The 23,720-nt window shown below is 47.3% G+C and overlaps 1 long non-coding RNA gene and 4 other non-coding genes across 5 annotated transcripts; 3 read left to right on the forward strand and 2 right to left on the reverse strand.

Annotated features, from left to right (window-relative positions):
• The first annotated feature begins 3,518 nt into the window (after positions 1 to 3,518).
• Positions 3,519 to 3,709, forward strand: LOC121143013. The gene has a single exon (XR_005880154.1). It is a non-coding gene; the product is annotated as a U2 spliceosomal RNA (small nuclear RNA).
• Positions 3,710 to 13,772: 10,063 nt separating this feature from the next.
• LOC121143014 lies at positions 13,773 to 13,963 on the reverse strand. The gene has a single exon (XR_005880155.1). It is a non-coding gene; the product is annotated as a U2 spliceosomal RNA (small nuclear RNA).
• A 2,672-nt stretch (positions 13,964 to 16,635) lies between these two features.
• On the reverse strand, positions 16,636 to 16,826 carry LOC121143011. The gene has a single exon (XR_005880152.1). It is a non-coding gene; the product is annotated as a U2 spliceosomal RNA (small nuclear RNA).
• Positions 16,827 to 21,971: 5,145 nt separating this feature from the next.
• LOC121142799 lies at positions 21,972 to 23,377 on the forward strand. The gene is made up of 2 exons (XR_005879904.1): positions 21,972 to 22,012; positions 22,459 to 23,377. It is a non-coding gene; the product is annotated as an uncharacterized LOC121142799 (long non-coding RNA).
• On the forward strand, positions 22,183 to 22,373 carry LOC121143012. The gene has a single exon (XR_005880153.1). It is a non-coding gene; the product is annotated as a U2 spliceosomal RNA (small nuclear RNA).
• Positions 23,378 to 23,720: the final 343 nt, after the last annotated feature.

Here is a 23,720-nt window from a genome sequence, read left to right on the forward strand (position 1 = left end):
ACAGGCTTTTAAATTTATAAACTTTTGTTGGACAATGAAGTCACTCAGCAGTAACCCTGGAGCATAGCCCTCTGGACGCTCAAGTGTAGGCTGTGTGGATGAACTTTCCTTAGCTCTCGGGGCAGCAGAGCTCTTCACAGGTAGGACCGTGGAACTGTCATTCCCGCTGCGGAAGAGGAAACTGCATAGCTGCATGGCCAAGGAGACCACGTAGAAACAGTCCTGGACTGTGTAGGGTCCGAGGAAACGCTGGAGGAAGACCTCAGATTCAAATAGTATGTAACCACAAAGATCATCTTATACCAGCATGCATGTGGGGTCGTTCACGTGCACAAAAATGGTAATGGCCTGTTGGGCCTAAGAAAGGCTTGGATGCGAGGCCCCATGTAAGCTCCTAAGCCTGTCTTGAGTTTTGGGCTCGGATGTGAGGCCCAGTGTAACCTCTTGAGCCTGGCTAGAGTTTAGCGACCTGTCTCTAACCTGTAACCTCCACGTCGGGGTGACTCAGCCAGATCTGATGCAAGATTGCCCCCTGCCTAGCTACCTGCCTGCTTGGTGGGATACTATTGGCCCTTAACTCCTCACGTCACCTTACCCTATCCTAAGATTCCCATCCCCTACCTCAGTATGTAAGTTCCTGCATGTTGAAATAAATTGAGATCCTGCTTCCACAGACTCCCGACTCAGTGTGGTTTTTTCCTCCCTGGTAACTAATGGGGAAGAGTCTGAGTCGTCGATGCTCACCATCCCACTCAGCTGCTCAGCTCCCGGGAAGAGGCCAGCTGGACCGGCCCTCCCCCCCCCCACCTGCAGGGAGGACCCTGCAATGGCCCTGAGAGGGACGGGCAGCAACTTTTGAGCACATCTAAGGGGAGTTTCAGGGTCAGCTACATAATTAGTTAAGCAAGCATTAACTAATTAAGGTCATTAGTATATTTCTAATTGGCCGAGGTTTGGTCTTATCACTTTTGGACACATCTGCACAAGCTTGGATGTGACTCAGAAGGGGGCAGCTGGGTCTGTCCTTGAGATACTGTGAGGATGACTTAGACCCTCTGTTTGTTCTCTTCCTTGATCCTGATTGTAAAGGCCTTGTAGACAAACGGCCCTTTGTTACAAAAGACACCTGTGTATCCATCCTCAGAGACATGAAACTTAGATTCAGTTGTAAAAAGTGGGAGAGTTTAACCCCTTCAGATGCCTACGGCCCAAGTCAGAATGCAGCCCTGTTAGTGGGGGCGTGTTATCCAGAAGTCTTCTGAGGCAAAATTTAAGGTGTGGCCTACTAAAATCTTTCACTTAATAAAGACATATTTTAGTAAGTATAAAATGGATGTAGGATTTTGAACCTAGTGGCTAATTGTAAAATGCCTGTAACTTAAATCTGTTTTGGGGATGTTGAATTCAACAGATTACTAAATTTAAGCCAGGTATTACAGAGCGTACCTGTAATGGGAATAGTTGGGCACCTGACGTAAGAAGACCCAAGTTTGTGGATAGTCTGGGTCACTTAAGGACACCTTGAATGAAGAAAGTAACAAACAGCCCAAAGGGACTTGGAACACAGCTCAGTTGGTGAAGTGCTTGCTGTGCATTTCCCAGAAGCCTTGTCAAAAATGGGGACGGGGAGCCGGGTGTTGGTGGTGCACGCCTTTAATCCCAGCACTCGGGAGGCAGAGGCAGGCGGATCTCTGTGAGTTCCAGGCCAGCCTGGTCTACAGAGCAAGTTCCAGGACAGCCTCCAAAACAATATAAAGAAAACCTGTCTCCAAAAACAAAACAAAACAAACAAATAAAAAAAATGGGGACTGGGACCAGATGGGGTGACACACACCTTTAATCCAGTACTTGGAAAGCCAAGATCCTAGGAAATGAGTCACATCTCGGGAGCAGGAGTGACAGGCTGCTTGCTGCAGCACCAGAGGCTCAGAGGTGAAGCAAAGCAGAGAGAAGGGAAGTTAGAAGGGAACCACTGTCTGAACGCCGTTGCATGCCATGCTCCGATCTACCAACTCCAAACAGTCAATCCTTTCTAGGGCACAGCTGAGGCCTATGAAGTATGGAGAGTACGAAAGAACTCTACCCAAGGTCACTCAACCAGAAAGCTGGCCAAATCTGACTTTGAACAAACGTTAGAGCTCTCCCATTAGGCGGGCTTTGGTGGCGCACGCCTTTGATCCGAGCACTCGGGAGGCAGAGGCAGGTGGATCTCTGTGAGTTCGAGACCAGCTGGTCTACAAGAGCTAGTTCCAGGACAGCCTCCAAAGCCACAGGGAAACCCTGTCGAAACTGCCCCTTCACCCTCAAAATCTCAAGAGTTCGAGGCCATGAATTCCTGAGCAGCCAAAGCTACATAACGGAGAGTGAGCCCCTACCCTGGCCTTTAACACTCAGAGCATCTCTGTGAGTTCGAGGCCAGCCTGGTCTACGAAGCAAGTTCTAGGACAGCCAGGGCTGTTATAAAGAGAAAACCTTGTCTCGAAAAGTAAACACAAATAAGCATAAAGAAGAAAAGAGAGAGGGGGCTGGAGAGATGGCTCAGAGGTTAAGAGCACTGACTGCTCTTCCAGAGGTCCTGAGTTCAATTCCCAGCAACCACATGGTGGCTCACAACCATCTACAGTTCAATCTGGTGCCCTCTTCTGGTGTGTAGACAGAACACTGTATATGCAATAAATATAAATAAATCTTTAAAAAAAAAAAAGAAAAAGAAAAGAGAGAAAATCAGGGCCCCATCTTTACGCCTGACTATCTTCTCTCAGAGCAGTACCCACACTTGTTTGATGTGCTATCACTAAGTCGGACATCTTTACTGACCTCTGAATCAGGCCAGCAGTCCCCCAACTGATTCTGGGTGTGTTGGCATCACTGCCTACCCGAGCCTTGATCACCCCACAAACGTCTCGCTGGGTACCTAGAGTACCTGATGCACCTTGGGCACCTGGCAAGGGCTGGGGCACTGAGAGAAGTCCTGATGACACTACAGCCAATAAAGTGCCCAGACTGGAGTAAGAGAGCCAGAGGGCTGAGTTAGCTACAATAGCCTGGATCGCTCTTGTGATGGGCATAGGAGAGGCCTTCGGTCTGTGCTAAGTCACCAGGTGAGGGGAGGGAGGACGCGGTGTCAGTCACACAACTTCAGGATTGGGACAAGCTTCTGGACCACAGCGCCGACCTCCTGGCTCGGGACCAAGCCTCGCGGAGAAAGGAGATTTCTCCTTCTTCGGCCACCGTCCGCCTCCGAGGTTCTCACTGAGATCGTCACGCCCCTCGCGAGGGGGCGGTACATGCAAATCAGACGCGGCGTGCGCGCGCGGGAATGCCGGGAGCGCCAGGGTCGTGGAATTTGTAAGCGAAGCTGTGGGTTTAGAGAGCGAGCGTGGGGTGCGGAGGACGCGGACGAGGACGCCAAGGGGAAGGAGACGCGGGGAGGGGCCAGGGGTCAGGTTTGCGAGCGGTCACCACGACGTTGGTGTGGCCGGCGAGCGCGGGGCAAGGCTGCGCGGGTAGTGCTCGGTATCGCTTCTCGGCCTTTTGGCTAAGATCAAGTGTAGTATCTGTTCTTATCAGTTTAATATCTGATACGTCCTCTATCCGAGGACAATATATTAAATGGATTTTTGGAAGTAGGAGTTGGAATAGGAGCTTGCTCCGTCCACTCCACGCATCGACCTGGTATTGCAGTACCTCCGGGAACGGTGTACCCCCTCGGGGAATATTTTCTGTTAAATGTAAGAATTATAGCCCTTCTTCTTCCGAGCTCCCAACATCCCGAGGATTTGTGTTTGCTTTCTGCTTCTTGTAGCTTTCCTGCGTCTAGGCAGGAGTTGGCATAATACGCCGTTCTGCAGCAGCTTCTATTGGGTTAAGGAGTTCGCACATGGGTTAAGCAAGCCACTTCATTATGGAAAAAGGCTCCGGGGTTGAAGAGATGCCTCAGCAGTTAAGAGTACTGACTGTTTTTTCCAGGGGTCCCGAGTTCAATTCCTGGCAACCACATTGAGTCTCACAATCATTTTGGATGACATCTGGTGTCCTCTGTATGGCATGCGTGCAAAACAATGTGTACACGATAAATAAGCTATATATACATATATATATATTTAACAAATGTGCGGGGCGTTGGTTGCGCACGCCTTTAATCCTGGCACTCAGGAGGCAGAGGCAGGTGGATCTTTGGGAGTTCGAGGCCATCCTGGTCTACAAGCGAGTTCCAGGACAGCCTCCAAAACAATACAGAGAAACCCTGCCTCGAAAAACCAAAAAAAAAAAAAAAAAAAAAAAAAAAAATGTAGTTTTTTAAAATATACATTTAAAAAAGAAAATGTCGTGGTTGTACCTGAGATTCATAGGATCGACATAAGGAGCCAGTATCATTTACAATGTCGTATTTTAATGTCTCGGGGTTGTGTGTGTGTGTTCGCACCTGTTTTTTGGACAGTCATGTTTGAGGCAAGGGAATCTGGCTTCATAGCAGGTGCCAGTCTCATGCACAACCACACAGTGCTCCAATGAAGAGGAACTAGGAGACAGGAAGTGTGAGACCTTGGACTAAGAATAGGAGAGGGATGGTTTCCTGAGGATGATCAGCTATAAGCACAGAGGCATGGGAAGGCAAAAGATAGCACAGATCTTCTAAGCTATCTCCTTCACAACCAAATGGATGCCCATAGCTCCTGTGCCCTTACCTGTCTCAACCCTGTCTTTGCTTCAAAAAAGTTATTCTACCATATATTGTTTGCTCTTTGGGGGGGATTATACCACTTATTGTTAGGACCACCTTGTTACCCATTTGTGACCATCTTGCAATCATGTCTTTGTTTTAGGAGATGACTTTTGTTTGTCTGTTTCCTTTTTTGTTTTTGTTATTTTTTTCAAGACAAGTTTCTCTGTGTAGCCTTGAGTCTCCTGGAACTGCCTATGTAGACCAGGCTGGCCTCAAACTCACAGAGACTCTCCTGCCTCTGCCTAAGTGGTGGGATTAAAGGCATGTGCCTATACTGCCTGGAGATCAGGAGGTTGTTATGGCCAACTTGTTATCTTGTTATGTGTATGTTCTGCTCCTACAACCTTGACTATTTGCCTGCCACCAACACCCGACTCTAAAGATCATAGTGAACATCCTTCCAATCTGGGACATTTAAGTCTCCCCCAGTAATGAACCATGGACTCGCACGTTTAATCCATTTTAAAAAGCCTTCCAAGGTTTTAGACTTTACTGTAGTCCCATGTCCTTTAAGTAACTTTTTAACTTGATACTGTAATTTAAGCTTCCCAGAACTATTCCCCATGGTTTCTTTTTTTTTTTTTCCACTGAGGTCAGGAAAGTAAAAAAAAAAAAAAAACTCAAAGATCTAAAAAAATAGCCAAATAGTAAGGCTATAAGTATGTATTTAAAAAAGGGTACCAAGCTAGGGGTACCAGATTAAATGTCTAGGTCTTTGCCTAACAAAGGTCAAAAAAGAAAAGCTAAACCTAAGAAGTTGCCCTCAGTTGGAGGGTAGATTAAAAAATCATCCTCAATGGAAGGATGGATTAAAGATAAAATTTAAAAACTGGTAAAGTTAATAAATGAGGCCAGTTTTTCACCTTATCCACTGAGGTCAGGAAAATAAATAAAAACTCAAAAATCTAAAAGGATAGCCAACAAGTAAGGCTATAAGTATGTATTAAAAAGGGGGTACCAAGCTAGGGGTACCAGATTAAATGTTTAGGACCTTGCCTGACAAAGGTCAGGAAAAAAAGAAAACCTAAGAGATCACCCTCAGTTAAAGGGTGGATTGAATTAAATGTCTAGGCCCTCACCTAACAAAGGTCAAAAAAAAAAAAGGGAACCTAAGATAAGAAGTTGCCCTCGGAGGGTAGATTGGAGGATCATCCTCAATGGGAGGATAGATTAAAGATGGGTAAATTTAAAAAAATTGATAACAGTTAATAAATGAGGTATTAACATTCAGTAAAAAAAAGACAAAGGTATATAAAATAAAAATGTTTGGTTACATTTATATGGGGTAGGTTATTAAATTTTGTGAGTCATCTCTAAAAACTTTTGGCAAAAGCCTGGCCTTTCCACTTTGCATCTACAAAATTACAAGGAGTGGGTATGGCTGTAGCCCCTGAGTGTAGCTCAAAACTTCTCTAATAAAAAAACGATGAGGGACATACAGGACTTTTTCAACCTTTAGTTTTAATTAAAAGATTGACTGGAGTTGTTCTGTTAAAGAAGTTTCAGTTCAACAAACTAATCATAACCTAGACAAGGAGAGATATGTATACATGGTCTGTGTGTATGGACGTGGCCACATCATTATGTATAAAGTATAAAAAGTAAATATATAAATGTTGATAAAAACAACTGTTCTAACTGCCTTGGATATGATTATAGGGATACTTAAATCCCTTCAAACAGTTAATAACTATGTAAATCAATTTAAATATAGCCAAAAAAAAAAAACATCCAGTCAGTCGGTTAATGTTTTAACAAAAAATTCAAGTTAAGCCCTCAGAACCAGTCAGAGAGAGAGAGAGAGGAAAAAAAAAAGAGAGGTTTTTTTCAGGGAACTGTCCTGCCACTTTGGCAGGCCCCCACCCCCAAAGGTGTCTGTGTAGATGCAAATTAGGCCTTGTCAGCTCAGATGCAAATGAGGCCTTGTCAGCTAGTGAGAGCTACAGGTTAGAAAAAAAAAAAGGACTATTTGGGACGTAGTATAGTTTACAATCCTTAAATGATTCTCAAAGGTACTTAATGGTTATGTCCCTTTTAAAGGACATCTACTAATAATTTAAATAGTGATCCCAATTCACCTAGATAGTTGACTAAGGAGGGTAGACAAATCCTTCTACTGTTATGGTCCAACTTCAACAGTTCAAACAAAATTTAAAAATAAAAGGGGGAGTAATGTCCCCAGTCCCCACATGATTCATTAAATAATCCACTCCTCACTTAAAAATTTTTTAAAATGTAAATGCCAGTGAGAAATCTGCTTCAGACAGATTCTAACATAATAAAAGTTAAACAACTATTACTCAGGCCAAATGGAAACATCCATACACTAGACAGTAGAGTAGACCCTAATTTGGGGTCAAGGACATGTTTGTGTTTTCTTACAGAAAAAGAATAAAGCTTCAGTAGCGGTCACAACATCTGGTGAGATACATGGAGCAGAGAAAACTAGACCTGAGACCGTGAGAGCCTGCTCAAGCCAGTTCGAGATCTCCTAAATCAGTATTCCTGACCCTTGATGTCATCAAATCTACAGCCCGAAAAAGAAATAAAACAGTCAGTTCGAGATTTCCAGTTTCTCATCAGGCTTGCTACATCAACCTCCTGGACCCGTGAGTTTTCATCCCAAAGCCAACAAAACTAAAAGATTAACAGCTAGCCTTTGATACACCTTAAAACAACAATTCATTTTGCCAGCTTTTCCCTTTGGGGGAAAAAGACCCATTTAAAACATTTGGACATTGGTATGGACTGTGATGAGTGACAAAAGCCTCTTTTCAGTATTTAAACAGGACATGGTCACTTAAAATATCAGACTTGGTAGTTCCTGTTTCTGGAATCAGTATGTTCTTCTGGAGAAATGTGGTTTGTCCTGGTGCGACAAAAAGACTTTGACTCGGGTTACATGTTCGACTGATACTACTAACATTAAATCTACAGACTACATCACCACAGAAACAAACTGGTACTCTGTAAATAGTACAACAAGCCTCTTGTTCATATTTTTTATAATGCTACATGTGTAACATCATTGATTGTACCTAATGTATCTGTGCAAGTACACTCTCTAATGCTTTCCTAAGTAGATCTTAAAATGATTGTAAACTTTATCACTGTTTTGACCTTCAAATTGTAACTATAAATCACCCTTATAGCAAAGAAAGGCTGGTGATAAAATGCTAAGGCCCAGATCAGGGGATGGGCAGGTGACAGAGAGGCGCTATGTCAGTGGGGGTCCTAGGAATGGTAACAGTGGCAGTAGGCATTCTGGCTTCATGCTGAGTTCAAAGTGCCTTAGCCCATGGCAATCCCGATAGCCATAAAGCCTTATTACAAATGATTTTAAGAGACGGACAACCTGTGGGGAAGACCCACTCCCACCTAACAGGGGTTCAAGGTCCCCCAAAGACGGGCCAGGGAGGGTGACCCTACTTGACCTAAGACAGGAGTGCCTCATTTAAAAATAAAAAGGGGTAAATTGTGGGGACACCAGACCTTGAGCAGAAACCCACTTCCCCTTCGGCCTGGGAGCAGGCATCTATGTAATGTTTACTAAAAACAATTCAGTGCTTTAAAGCTCTTCATAGGGCTCAGATAAGGGCTTGCTCACTGAAATACCATGCCTTTCACACCGCCTACGGCTAGATGCCTCTTCCTGTTTCCCTGTGGTGTCTCCCCGATTCTGGGGCCGGAGATTAGACCACCAGCCAGGAGGAAAGAATGGTATGTAGATGAATGGCAGAAGTCCTTAAAAAGGGAAGCTCCTTTTTCTTAGAGAGACTTCTCCTGAGACTTCTCCTGGGACTTCTCCTGAGAGCTCTCCTAAGCGGACTTGAAATCTCCTCCTAAGCTGACTTGGGAAGCATAAAGTTTTCTTAAAGCAACCGACCGGTCTCTGTGTCATCTATCCCGACCACCTCGCTACATTCTCGGATGCAGGCTGCACAGCAGGTGCGACAGCCTGCCAAATCCCTCATTTGGAAACCTACTACCCATGAGCTTTGAAAAACATTATCTTCGTTGGGCAGTGCTGGCCTGAGGTAGAGCTCCCTCATGATCTGTGATATTCCTTGGTGGCACAAGCCTTTAATCCCAGCACTTGGGATGCAGAGGCAGGTGGATATCTGTGATTTCCAGACCAGCCTGGTCTACAAGAAGTAGTTCCAGGACAGCCTCTAAAGCAATACAGAGAAACCCTGTCTCAAAAAAGCAGAAACAAAACACCCCCCCCCAAATTATCTTCCCAGTCCAATGTTGATCTCTTGAGCCCTTGTACACGAGTTTAAAATGCTTGCTTTTAATTAATTTCAAGTTCCCTTCCCCAAGACAGGGATTTTCTTAGAGCTTTGCAACCTGTCCTGTGTAAGCCTTTTGAGGCAGATCAAATGGAACACTGGGAGTTAGGGAAGGCTTCCCCAGTGTATCAAGTCTGTTCTGGCAGGAACATCTTCACCCAAACCTCATTCAAGAGATATATTGGGAGGGAAAAATCCAGGACAGTGACTGCCTCTGCCAGGGTGGAAGGAGACCACCAGACAGCCACAACCTGAACAGACTCAGTGTTTAAAAAGGGTTTCTTAGGCCGGGTGTTGGTGGTGCACGCCTTTAATCCCAGCACTCGGGAGGCAGAGGCAGGCGGATCTCTGTGAGTTCGAGGCCAGCCTGGTCTACAGAGCAAGTTCTAGGATAGCCTCCAAACAATACAGAGAAACCCTGTCTCGAAAAAACCAAAAAAAAAAAAAAAAAAAGGGTTTCTTAGAGGGTAGAATTTTTCCAGGGTGGAGATTGGTCATGTTTCAATCCCTGAGTTTAGGATGAATAGATCTCCTGCTCAGAGACTGGTTAGTTTTCTGCACAGGATTAGGGTCAGATTTGGCTCTGGTTTCAGGGCCAAAGTGTGTTTCTTCACTGGTCCTTTTTAGTCTTTTGGCTCTCGTTTTAGGGCCAATATTTCTTACATTGGCTCGGATTCTAGGGACAAAGTGTGTTTCTTTAGCACTGGTTTAATGGTCAGGGTGCATTTCTTTGGTTCTGCTTGCAGGGCCAAAATGTTTTTCTTTGACTCTGCTTGGGGTGCGTTTCTTTGGTTGGCCCTTTTCCTCTACATTCTCCCCCTTTGTTTTGTTTATTAGTAAAACAACTGGGGTTTGGAAAGGGAGCAGCATTATCATTAGACTACTTCCTGCTGAATTGGGGAGTTGAGGTTCATGGGACAGCCTTTATCTCCATCATCCGGATATGTCCAGGTGTCAGCTCTCTGGCTCCTTAGCTAGGGGCTGGTAGTCCTGCAACAGCAACTGGCTGAAAGTCTGGTTAGAAATCCTTTGAACTTGTTGCTGAAGGAATCTAGACAAGAAGTGCCACTAGTAGGATTAAGAAAAGAGAGAGAAGAGGGGTTGAGATGCCCCGAACCGGGGACATTCAACGTGGGGGCTGGGGGATACCTAGGAGAAAGATGGGGGACAGGAGATATGAAGAAGGACCACAAGACAGCATTCTGATCAAGTCAACAACCTTTATTTCATCCCAAAGGGGTTTATATAGGGGAAGGGAGGAGGGGAAGGAATGGGGGTGTTAACTGCAGCTGCAATGAGCCTGGCGGAGCAAAGGTCAGTGGGATGGGTAGGTCATCCTGTGTCCTCTGGTAACCTAACTGCAGATTCTAACTTTATCTTTCACAATCTACCTTCTATTATACAAGCCTATGCCCTAGTGTCTAGGCAGATAAGCTGCAAGTCTATTTTCTCAGAACTTGCTTCCTGTCTTAAGAGGTGGTGTTTCAGCAAGGTGACCTCGAGTCACGTCTTTATCTATGAGGATGTGTTGATGCTATGGAAGAGGTCTCTGATGATAAGAAAGGTAGCATCCAGTTCCATACTGGACTATCAGTGATCCACTGGCCAAAGCTACCAAGCTGTTCCTTATGTTTTTGAGGTCTGTCTGAAGTTGGTGAATCTTTGCCTTTACTATACCTGACTTGTTAACATAAAAGCAACATTCTTCCCCAAGAAAGAGGCAAAGACCACCTCTCTCTGCTGTTAGTAAATCTAATCCTCTCCAATTTTGTAGCACTACAGCGGCTAGTATGTCTGTCTGGCCCTGAAGGGTAAGGATAGTCTGAGCTACCCGTTGGTAACCCTGGATGAATTGTGAGGAAAGCCTATGGTACATAGTTAGGGAAGTAGCCAATCCTGCTGCTCCTGTGGCCACACCTGCAGTTATGCCCAGGGCTGCCAGAAGCGGTATGACCTGAATTGCTCGTTTGTCATGCCGTGCTGTTATAAATTTAGTGATTGGGGGGGGTCTGGCTCACAACCATCTACAATTCAATCTGGTACATACCTTCTTCTGACATGTAGACAAACTGTATCTGTAATAAATAAATAAATCTTTAAAAAATAATTTTTTTGGTTTTTACGAAACAGGGTTTCTCTGTATTGTTTTCGAGGCTGTCGGTCCAGCCCTTAAAAAAATAAATTTAGTGATGGGAATTGGCAGGGGCTCTTCACCAGATACCACCCCTAATTTAGGGAAAATGAACACCTCACCGGGATACAAGTCCCAGACCACCTAGCAGGTGTACTAGCAGTGGTATACTTGTGTGCCACAGAGAATCGAAGTCGAAGTGTTGTGAATGTTTGGACATAGGGGCTGTGTGGTAGTACTAAGCGTTATGGTATTATTGCAGTCTATGGAATCCAGTTAAAGCAGTCTGCGACACCAAAGAGAAAGATGTGGGAGAGATAAGGGGTGGTAGTAATGTTTGGCTCACAGCAGTTTAGAAGTGGCAAAGTGGGAAAGTCTGATAAGAAAATGGGTAAAGCCACAAATGGTAGTTGTGAGTTTGACACAGGAGGGAGCAGGAAGAAGCATCTAGCCGTAGGGGGGATCAAAGTCATGGTGTTTCAGTGAGGGAGCCCTTATCTGAGCCCTATCAAGAGCTTTATAGCACTGAATTGTTTTCAGTAAACATTATCTCGAAGCTGCCTGCTCCAGGCTGATGGAGGGGTGGGTTTCCGGCCAGGGTCTGTAATCCCCACAGTAAGCTGCTAAGCTTACTGCAACCTGTGGTATTCCTTGGCTCCCGAGTTCCAGGATACCTTTCCATCTGAGCTGTGTAACACTCAGTATTCTGTGACTCCTGAGTACCAGAATACTTGTCAGAAATGCCTATAGGTCCCATGGTTATCTAGTTTATTGGTACAAGAGGGAGTTATGTCCAAGTAATACACTGCTGTGTCTTTGGGGGATGAATCCCACTATGGAAAGGAGGAGAAGCACTATGGTTTCACAAGGGTTTTACAGGGATGGTAGTGACTATTCAAAGGGCAGTTATCCCCATGGCTTTGTAAATGGGGTTTCTCTCCAGATGAATGCACTGATGGTGATTCTGATGAGTTAGCCTGGTGAATATGTCTACTGGAATCTTACTGTATGATCTTGTGGACCGAAGCAAAAAAATAAGCGACATGGACTAAATTAGACCCTACATCTAGATGAGCCTGGCCTCCTTCCTTCCTTCCTTCCTTCCTTCCTTACAAGATTTGTTATGTATACAGCATTTGCTTGCACAGAAGAGGGCACCAGATTTTTTTTTTTTTTTTTTTTTGGTTTTTCGAGACAGGGTTTCTCTGTGGCTTTGGAGGTTGTCCTGGAACTCGTTCTGTAGACCAGGCTGGCCTCGAACTCACAGAGATCCGCCTGCCTCTGCCTCCCGAGTGCTGGGATTAAAGGCGCGTGCGCCACCAATGCCCGGCTGGGGGCACCAGATCTTATTGTAGATGATTGTAAACTGGGAGTTGAACTCAGGACCTCTGGAAGAGCAGCCAGTGCTTTTTTTATTTTTTGTGTATACATTGTTCCTGCCTGCACACCAGAAGAGGGCACCAAACTCATTATAGATGGCTGTGACTTGAACATATGGTGCTGGGACTTGAACTCAGGTCCTCTGGAAGAGCAACCAGTGATCTTAACCTCTGAGCCGTCTCTTTAGCCCCCCTGGCCTCCTTCTTGCCTATGCCCTGAACAGCATGTATTTGCTTGTTAATGGGGTTCTTCAAGAATGTGGTTTACCATGGGATACAAATGAACTTTGAGAACCCATTCCATATGGAGCAATGGTCTCTCAGCATGGACACATGGGGAAGGGCCTAGGTCCTGCCCTGGAGAAATGATAGACTCTGGAGATCCCCCCCAAGGAGGGCCTCACCCTCCCTGGGGAATGAAGTGGGGATTGGGCTGGGGGCGGGGGTGGGGGGGTGTACGGTGGAGGTGGGGCTGGTGGAGGGAGAAGGGGGAGCCGGGATTGACATTTGAAGCATACATGTTTCTAATTTAAATAAAAACATACATAAAAAAGAATGAATTTCTACCAGCCATAATTTGTAATATTCACTTCAATCTGAGTGCTAGGAACACCGTACTATGAAAAGTATAAGCTCTGTTCCCTCGTAGTTCGAATGACTTTCCATTGCCTCAAACATGATTGTCCAAGAAACAGGCGCGAACACACTCACACAACCCCAAATGACATTTAAAAAGTCATTATAAATGATACTGGCTCCTTATGTCGATCCTATGAATCTCAGGTACAACCAACTAATAATACATGAACAACCACGACTTTTGCTTTTTTAAATGTATATTAAAAATACATTTGTTATATATATGTATATATAGCTTATTTATCATGTACACATTGTTTTGCACGCATGCCATACAGAGGACACCAGATGTCATCCAAAATGATTGTGAGACTCAATGTGGTTGCCAGGAATTGAACTCGGGACCCCTGGAAAAAAGTCAGTACTCTTAACTGCTGAGGCATCTCTTCAACCCCGGAGCCTTTTTCCATAATGAAGTGGCTTGCTTAACCCATGTGCGAACTCCTTAACCCAATAGAAGCTGCTGCAGAACGGCGTATTATGCCAACTCCTGCCTAGACGCAGGAAAGCTACAAGAAGCAGAAAGCAAACACAAATCCTCGGGATGTTGGGAGCTCGGAAGAAGAAGGGCTATAATTCTTACATTTAACAGAAAATATTCCCCGAGGGGGTACACCGTTCCCGGAGGTACTGCAATACCAGGTCGATGCGTGGAGTGGACGGAGCAAGCTCCTATTCCAACTCCTACTTCCAAAAATCCATTTAATATATTGTCCTCGGATAGAGGACGTATCAGATATTAAACTGATAAGAACAGATACTACACTTGATCTTAGCCAAAAGGCCGAGAAGCGATACCGAGCACTACCCGCGCAGCCTTGCCCCGCGCTCGCCGGCCACACCAACGTCGTGGTGACCGCTCGCAAACCTGACCCCTGGCCCCTCCCCGCGTCTCCTTCCCCTTGGCGTCCTCGTCCGCGTCCTCCGCACCCCACGCTCGCTCTCTAAACCCACAGCTTCGCTTACAAATTCCACGACCCTGGCGCTCCCGGCATTCCCGCGCGCGCACGCCGCGTGGGATTTGCATGCCCCGCCCCCCTCGCGGGGGCGGGGTGGACCGGGACTTCTCCCGGCAGGCTCCGCAGGCGCCGCGTTCTCGCCCGCTCGCTGCCTCTTCTGCTTTGGCCGCCGAGGAGTAGGGGCAAGGGGGGGAGGGGAGGGGGGAAGGGAGGGGAAGGGGAGGGAGAGGGCGGGATGCTTCTGAGGCGGAGTGACCTACCGTTCCTAGTTTGCGTGGGCGGCTTCGGGCAAGCGGGAGTCGGGGAGTCTGGTGAACACGGACGTGGAGGGATTCTGCTCCCCTCTCCCCCGGCGGCGCTGCGTCCCCGGCGGCGCCTGACAGACACCGTGCCCTTCAGTCTCTCGCCTGGTCACTTAGCGACCCAACGGCGTGGGTGGCCCGGCCTTCCTTCCGCCCCTGCTCCCTCCGAATCTAGCGGTGCCCCCCCCCCGCGTCTTCACCCTCGCAGGGCCAGCACACTGCTGTATGGAGCATCCTCAGGTATGCTCAAAGACCCCTTGACACGATGCTGGAACAAAAAAAATGGCTGAGTGGCTAAGAGTACTGAACCGCTCTTGCGGGACCGGATTCGGTTACCGTTATCCACACGGGATGACACTACTGTCTCTCAGTTCCAGGAGAGTATTCAACATCCTCTTCTGGCATCCGGACAACAGGCTCACACGAGGTACACACGCAGCAAAAACGTCCACACGCATAAAATGAACGGAAAAACTTTTTTTTTCTTGGCCTCACTACATTTATCAGAGTTTCTGGAAGAGTAGGATGAAGCAGGGTTGAAAGTCAAGATTTCTAAACGTATTTAATTAAGCACAGCAGTTAACAGGCGTGCGGGAAAAGGAGCGTTCACACCCAAGTGTGGGTTTGAACCTCTCTCAGGATAGTCTCCTGCGTGTCTTAGCAGAGCGACGCGTATGATTTTTGTGTCTCCTGAAAGAAAGTATGCTGTCTAGGAAATTTGTAAGCATCTCCCCACACCTGCTTTCAGAGCGGTTCCTGGGGTGGCTTGAATAGGATGATGATCTCATCAGAAAACAAGGTTGCAAGGGGCTCAGATAATGCCCTTCACCGTGAGGTTTTTCATGTGAAATATCCTTGCTCTACGTCTTTAATGTTCTTTGTGATAACTACATATAGGAATAGCGTCTCCATATAGGCAGCGACCACTGGAAATTTTGTTAACTATGCTTGAATTACTGACTGAACTGGCAAAAAAGAAAGTATATATAGCTGGTGTAGCTTCTGCGCCACAAGTCCGGATATTGGAAAATAAAAGACAAGATGTCCAACCGTTTGTGCTAAGAGAATGCCTGTGTGTGTCTTTACTGCAAGTGCTAAGACGTCTCTGTCTGTACAGCGGGAGCAGGCTTATATAAAGGCTTACAGCGCAGTGGAAAAGCCCCAGGTGGAAGAGAGCGTGTTTTCCTCCTGCTAGATGTTGATGTCAGTGGGGCGAGGCGGGGGCAGTAAGCCAGGACTAGAAAACAGGATGCACCTGTGGCTATCAGCTGGCAAACGACTCAGAGACCCTGTGGGGACTAGGGCCCAACATCTCCCCCTTCTTTATATATTTTATGGAACTCTGAGTGATACGAATCTGTTATCATGTATACAGTGTTCTGTCTGCATGTATGCCTGCCCGTCAGAAGAGGGCACCAGATCTCATTTCAGATGGTTATGAGCCACCATGTGGTTGGCTGGGAACTGAACTCGAGACCTCTGGCAGAACAGCCCATGCTCTTAACCAGAAAGGCTGGAGGGATAGATAGGCGGGCCGCTAAAGGCTAGGCTCACAACAACAACAACGAAAAAACATAAGAATTCTGTTTTTTTTGTTTGTTTGTTTGTTTGTTTTTCCCCGAGAGAGAGGGTTTCTCTGTGGCTTTGGAGGCTGTACTGGAACTTAGTCTTGTAGACCAGGCTGGCCTCGAACTCACAGAGACCCGCTTGCCTCTGCCTCCCAAGTGCTGGGATTAAAGGCGTGCGCCACGCCACCAACGCCCGGCTAAGAATTGTTTTTAACAGTGTTATTTTGTGTGTATGGGTGTTTGGGGCATGTGTACTTACCACACGTGTAGGCTATTGGGAAGGCGATTTCCTGCTACTGGAGCCTCCAATTGAGTGTTGGCTATTGAACTTGGGGTCTTTGTGAGAGCAGGCAGACAGTTCTCACAATCACTACAATGCTCTTAAGCCTTGTTGGAACTATTTTAAAACTATCGAGAGAGTTCTACCAGTAGAAATAAAGCTCAGGCAAGACTGACTCGGGTATAATAAGCGACTGCAAAACCTATTAACGAGCACACAGAAGAATCATGGAGAGAGGGGAATCGTGTAAAACTCTTCTAAAGACAGAATTCAAAAGCCTAAGAACAAGACCCATACTAATAACAATTATGGTGCCTCGATTACCAGTAGTCTATTGTTTGAACCAGAATTATTCCCCGAGGGGGTGCACCGTTCCCGGAGGTACTGCAATACCAGGTCGATGCGTGGAGTGGACGGAGCAAGCTCCTATTCCAACTCCTACTTCCAAAAATCCATTTAATATATTGTCCTCGGATAGAGGACGTATCAGATATTAAACTGATAAGAACAGATACTACACTTGATCTTAGCCAAAAGGCCGAGAAGCGATACCGAGCACTACCCGCGCAGCCTTGCCCCGCGCTCGCCGGCCACACCAACGTCGTGGTGACCGCTCGCAAACCTGACCCCTGGCCCCTCCCCGCGTCTCCTTCCCCTTGGCGTCCTCGTCCGCGTCCTCCGCACCCCACGCTCGCTCTCTAAACCCACAGCTTCGCTTACAAATTCCACGACCCTGGCGCTCCCGGCATTCCCGCGCGCGCACGCCGCGTCTGATTTGCATGTACCGCCCCCTCGCGAGGGGCGTGACGATCTCAGTGAGAACCTCGGAGGCGGACGGTGGCCGAAGAAGGAGAAATCTCCTTTCTCCGCGAGGCTTGGTCCCGAGCCAGGAGGTCGGCGCTGTGGTCCAGAAGCTTGTCCCAATCCTGAAGTTGTGTGACTGACACCGCGTCCTCCCTCCCCTCACCTGGTGACTTAGCACAGACCGAAGGCCTCTCCTATGCCCATCACAAGAGCGATCCAGGCTATTGTAGCTAACTCAGCCCTCTGGCTCTCTTACTCCAGTCTGGGCACTTTATTGGCTGTAGTGTCATCAGGACTTCTCTCAGTGCCCCAGCCCTTGCCAGGTGCCCAAGGTGCATCAGGTACTCTAGGTACCCAGCGAGACGTTTGTGGGGTGATCAAGGCTCGGGTAGGCAGTGATGCCAACACACCCAGAATCAGTTGGGGGACTGCTGGCCTGATTCAGAGGTCAGTAAAGATGTCCGACTTAGTGATAGCACATCAAACAAGTGTGGGTACTGCTCTGAGAGAAGATAGTCAGGCGTAAAGATGGGGCCCTGATTTTCTCTCTTTTCTTTTTCTTTTTTTTTTTAAAGATTTATTTATATTTATTGCATATACAGTGTTCTGTCTACACACCAGAAGAGGGCACCAGATTGAACTGTAGATGGTTGTGAGCCACCATGTGGTTGCTGGGAATTGAACTCAGGACCTCTGGAAGAGCAGTCAGTGCTCTTAACCTCTGAGCCATCTCTCCAGCCCCTCTCTCTTTTCTTCTTTATGCTTATTTGTGTTTACTTTTCGAGACAAGGTTTTCTCTTTATAACAGCCCTGGCTGTCCTAGAACTTGCTTCGTAGACCAGGCTGGCCTCGAACTCACAGAGATGCTCTGAGTGTTAAAGGCCAGGGTAGGGGCTCACTCTCCGTTATGTAGCTTTGGCTGCTCAGGAATTCATGGCCTCGAACTCTTGAGATTTTGAGGGTGAAGGGGCAGTTTCGACAGGGTTTCCCTGTGGCTTTGGAGGCTGTCCTGGAACTAGCTCTTGTAGACCAGCTGGTCTCGAACTCACAGAGATCCACCTGCCTCTGCCTCCCGAGTGCTCGGATCAAAGGCGTGCGCCACCAAAGCCCGCCTAATGGGAGAGCTCTAACGTTTGTTCAAAGTCAGATTTGGCCAGCTTTCTGGTTGAGTGACCTTGGGTAGAGTTCTTTCGTACTCTCCATACTTCATAGGCCTCAGCTGTGCCCTAGAAAGGATTGACTGTTTGGAGTTGGTAGATCGGAGCATGGCATGCAACGGCGTTCAGACAGTGGTTCCCTTCTAACTTCCTTCTCTCTGCTTTGCTTCACCTCTGAGCCTCTGGTGCTGCAGCAAGCAGCCTGTCACTCCTGCTCCCGAGATGTGACTCATTTCCTAGGATCTTGGCTTTCCAAGTACTGGATTAAAGGTGTGTGTCACCCCATCTGGTCCCAGTCCCCATTTTTTTTATTTGTTTGTTTTGTTTTGTTTTTGGAGACAGGTTTTCTTTATATTGTTTTGGAGGCTGTCCTGGAACTTGCTCTGTAGACCAGGCTGGCCTGGAACTCACAGAGATCCGCCTGCCTCTGCCTCCCGAGTGCTGGGATTAAAGGCGTGCACCACCAACACCCGGCTCCCCGTCCCCATTTTTGACAAGGCTTCTGGGAAATGCACAGCAAGCACTTCACCAACTGAGCTGTGTTCCAAGTCCCTTTGGGCTGTTTGTTACTTTCTTCATTCAAGGTGTCCTTAAGTGACCCAGACTATCCACAAACTTGGGTCTTCTTACGTCAGGTGCCCAACTATTCCCATTACAGGTACGCTCTGTAATACCTGGCTTAAATTTAGTAATCTGTTGAATTCAACATCCCCAAAACAGATTTAAGTTACAGGCATTTTACAATTAGCCACTAGGTTCAAAATCCTACATCCATTTTATACTTACTAAAATATGTCTTTATTAAGTGAAAGATTTTAGTAGGCCACACCTTAAATTTTGCCTCAGAAGACTTCTGGATAACACGCCCCCACTAACAGGGCTGCATTCTGACTTGGGCCGTAGGCATCTGAAGGGGTTAAACTCTCCCACTTTTTACAACTGAATCTAAGTTTCATGTCTCTGAGGATGGATACACAGGTGTCTTTTGTAACAAAGGGCCGTTTGTCTACAAGGCCTTTACAATCAGGATCAAGGAAGAGAACAAACAGAGGGTCTAAGTCATCCTCACAGTATCTCAAGGACAGACCCAGCTGCCCCCTTCTGAGTCACATCCAAGCTTGTGCAGATGTGTCCAAAAGTGATAAGACCAAACCTCGGCCAATTAGAAATATACTAATGACCTTAATTAGTTAATGCTTGCTTAACTAATTATGTAGCTGACCCTGAAACTCCCCTTAGATGTGCTCAAAAGTTGCTGCCCGTCCCTCTCAGGGCCATTGCAGGGTCCTCCCTGCAGGTGGGGGGGGGGAGGGCCGGTCCAGCTGGCCTCTTCCCGGGAGCTGAGCAGCTGAGTGGGATGGTGAGCATCGACGACTCAGACTCTTCCCCATTAGTTACCAGGGAGGAAAAAACCACACTGAGTCGGGAGTCTGTGGAAGCAGGATCTCAATTTATTTCAACATGCAGGAACTTACATACTGAGGTAGGGGATGGGAATCTTAGGATAGGGTAAGGTGACGTGAGGAGTTAAGGGCCAATAGTATCCCACCAAGCAGGCAGGTAGCTAGGCAGGGGGCAATCTTGCATCAGATCTGGCTGAGTCACCCCGACGTGGAGGTTACAGGTTAGAGACAGGTCGCTAAACTCTAGCCAGGCTCAAGAGGTTACACTGGGCCTCACATCCGAGCCCAAAACTCAAGACAGGCTTAGGAGCTTACATGGGGCCTCGCATCCAAGCCTTTCTTAGGCCCAACAGGCCATTACCATTTTTGTGCACGTGAACGACCCCACATGCATGCTGGTATAAGATGATCTTTGTGGTTACATACTATTTGAATCTGAGGTCTTCCTCCAGCGTTTCCTCGGACCCTACACAGTCCAGGACTGTTTCTACGTGGTCTCCTTGGCCATGCAGCTATGCAGTTTCCTCTTCCGCAGCGGGAATGACAGTTCCACGGTCCTACCTGTGAAGAGCTCTGCTGCCCCGAGAGCTAAGGAAAGTTCATCCACACAGCCTACACTTGAGCGTCCAGAGGGCTATGCTCCAGGGTTACTGCTGAGTGACTTCATTGTCCAACAAAAGTTTATAAATTTAAAAGCCTGTTTTAGGGCTGGAGAGATGGCTCGGCCGTTAAAGGTTAGGTTCACAACCAAAAAAGCTTGTGTTGGGCCAGGCATTGGTGTCATATGCCTTTTAATCCCAGCACTCAGGAGGCAGAGGCAGGTAGATCTCTGTGAGTTCGAGGCCAGCCTGGTCTACAAGAGCTAGTTCCAGGACGGGCTCCAAAGTAATACAGAGAAATCCATAGTGAATATGTGGAGATCAGAAGTGGCAGGAGTAGCTGTCTCCTTCAGGTGCGTGGGTCAGGAATGGAACTCGTTACCCTGCTTAGCAGCGAATATCCTTATCACTGAGCACTTGCTGTCCCCATGCCCCACCAAGACAAATAAAGGGGCTGTGCAATTACTTTGCAGAGGGAACCATGAGCTTCCAGAGCCCGTGCATGCTAACTAAGTTTGTTTTCAGGGCTGGCATTTTGGGAGTTGGCGTGGAATAAAAACCATTTGGGCATCTTCTTTCCTCCCACCCACGACGTTGACCCAAGTGACTGACCAAAACCTCCAACTTAAAAGTTCTTCAGTGAAAAAAGGGAAAATGTCAATGCTATCTGCCCGCAGAAACTTATTGTCTGCCCCCTTTCCATCTTGACCTCACAACATTTTCCAGAACTATTGATGGTAGCCGATGTTATAGGAGATACAATATATTTATTTACCAGAGAGAGAGTCACCCAAGCTAGGAGTTAGAAGCCTGGCTGGCTTCCAAGAAAAAGGGAGAGCCTTTTCCTTTCACTTCCTTTTATCTCTACCTGTGCTAATTTACTTGTCCCCACCCTCATGGGCAGATAGCTTTGTGGGGTTCACTCCTACACAGAACACCCCCAATATCCTGCTCCCCTCTGGTGTTTTGTCACCCCTTGCCCCCTGAATCAGGCCAGGGGCTCCCAGATGCTTCTTATTCTGGGCTTGTGTGCGGCACCACACAAACGTTTGCTGAACACTGCGTGCTGTGCTCTCAACAAGGGCAGGCACACCCAAGTCCCAAAGATACCACAGCGCGCAAAGATGCAGACCGCAGTACAGAAGTAACAGTAATTGCCCAACCTAGAGCACCAATGAATTAGGCACCAGTGTCTGGAGATGAATTTATTCAATGTGTGCATACACGTTTGCTTGGTGTGAGTTACTATGCTCCACACGTGTATAGTCTTAACAGGCACGGGAAAGCTGCAGATCGAGCTTGCGGCGGCTCACAAACAGCTTTAGGAAGACGGGGACACCCGACGCTGTGCGGTCCTTCAGGGACCAGGTGAAGGAGCGGAGGTCACGGTGTCAGTCACACAGAGCTTTTGGAGGAGCGGTGCAGACCAGAATCCCTCCCCTTTCACCAGTCTCGTCCATTCGTTCCCAGCGGAACCAGTCACTCGGCCGACAGGCGAAGCTCTTCCTCAGCCCAAGCAGAATTAGACAAACGGATCCGAAAAGCGGTTACCGTCCTCTTACTTTGCCCTTCAGGAGCTTCCCGCTGCGGGCCCGCCCTCGAATTTACGTTTCCGGTGGAGTATAAACCGGAAGTGCTCCGGAGCCAGCACGAGCACCATGCGGATGCTGCCCGGAGTTCCGGTCCACCACGCCCTCGCGAGGGGGCGGGGCATGCAAATCAGACGCGGCGTGCGCGCGCGGGAATGCCGGGAGCACCAGGGTCGTGGAATTTGTAAGCGAAGCTGTGGGTTTAGAGAGCGAGCGTGGGGTGCGGAGGACGCGGACGAGGACGCCAAGGGGAAGGAGACGCGGGGAGGGGCCAGGGGTCAGGTTTGCGAGCGGTCACCACGACGTTGGTGTGGCCGGCGAGCGCGGGGCAAGGCTGCGCGGGTAGTGCTCGGTATCGCTTCTCGGCCTTTTGGCTAAGATCAAGTGTAGTATCTGTTCTTATCAGTTTAATATCTGATACGTCCTCTATCCGAGGACAATATATTAAATGGATTTTTGGAAGTAGGAGTTGGAATAGGAGCTTGCTCCGTCCACTCCACGCATCGACCTGGTATTGCAGTACCTCCGGGAACGGTGCACCCCCTCGGGGAATAAGACCTGTTAAAAAGTAGAGTTTAAGTTCTGAGAGCTGTGGTTTAGCGTTTTTTTTTTACCGTTTGCCTATTTCAGGGTGTCTTTTCCGTGTGCTCCGAGTGTCTAAGGGATCTGAGAGAAAATGCTGGCTGCGGTTTTCCTAGATACGAAGTTAAACACCCGGTCGAGCTCTCTACTGTTCCTCTCATTTGAACTATATTTCATGTGATTTCCAAGTTTCCCCGTTGTTTTAAGTCTCACAACATGTTGTAAGAAATCCTAGGGCCACAGAACAGCCACATAGGCACATCCTAGAATTGAAATGAGGGGCACAGCACTAGAGGGAATTGAAGGAGATTCTGGAAGCCCGATTCCCACTCACACAAGCCTAGGGGAGGTGTGACTGTACAGTGGAACTCGCGATGTAGTTCCAGCAATCTCCTGCTTTCACCTCCTGAGCACTGGGATGGAAGGTATGGGTCGGGTCTCTGGGTCTTGCTTATGAGGTACTGGGGATCAAACCAGAACTTCCTGTAGGCTGTGTAGTTAAGCTTAACTCCGGGTCAGCCGTCCTTGTGAAAATGGAACTGGGCCCTTAACTTGTTTTGTTTAGTTTATTCCTTTGCCAGATGGCCAAATGAACAGGCAGCGGGACAGGCTGAAAGAAACCTACAGCAATACATACCCCCCCACCAAACACACACACACACACACACACACACACACACACACACACACACACACACACACACACACACACAAATTTACTCATATTTTAAAATAAAAAGGTATGTTAAAAGATAACTGGTTTGAACACAAAAGTACATTTATTTTGAACACAAAGGTACATTTATTTTAGGGAGTAGTTTTTGCATAGATAAAACTGATAACATTAAAATTAGGGGTTTTGTTTTGTTTTATTCTTTGCCTCCACAGAAATTATAATCTCTTGTGAAGTACAAAACACCGGGCATTGGTGGCGCACGCCTTTAAACCCAGCACTCGGGAGGCAGAGGCAGGTGGATCTCTGTGAGTTCGAGGCCAGGCTCGACAGACAGCCTCCAAAACAATACAGAGAAACTTTGTCTCATAAAAACAAAAAACGAACAAAAAACAAAACAAAACAAAATTCTCAAGATGCTAAGGCACACAGGAACAGGAACAAGACAGGCAGGTGCTTCCTTGACTTAGAGCCTGGACTTCTTAAAAGATTCCTTCATTCTCCTGACCACAGAAAGGTCCCCAAGTCCTGCAGGCCAGTTGTCGTGATCTGTTTAGTAAGTGGAAAAGGGCGTGTCACTTGCAAATCTCTTAAACCTTTGTCCTAGTTTCTACCCACATTTCTACCCACATGCTTT

This window comes from Mesocricetus auratus, unplaced genomic scaffold (assembly GCF_017639785.1).
Source record: "Mesocricetus auratus isolate SY011 unplaced genomic scaffold, BCM_Maur_2.0 Super-Scaffold_100010, whole genome shotgun sequence".
NCBI classification, from domain to species: domain Eukaryota; kingdom Metazoa; phylum Chordata; class Mammalia; order Rodentia; family Cricetidae; genus Mesocricetus; species Mesocricetus auratus.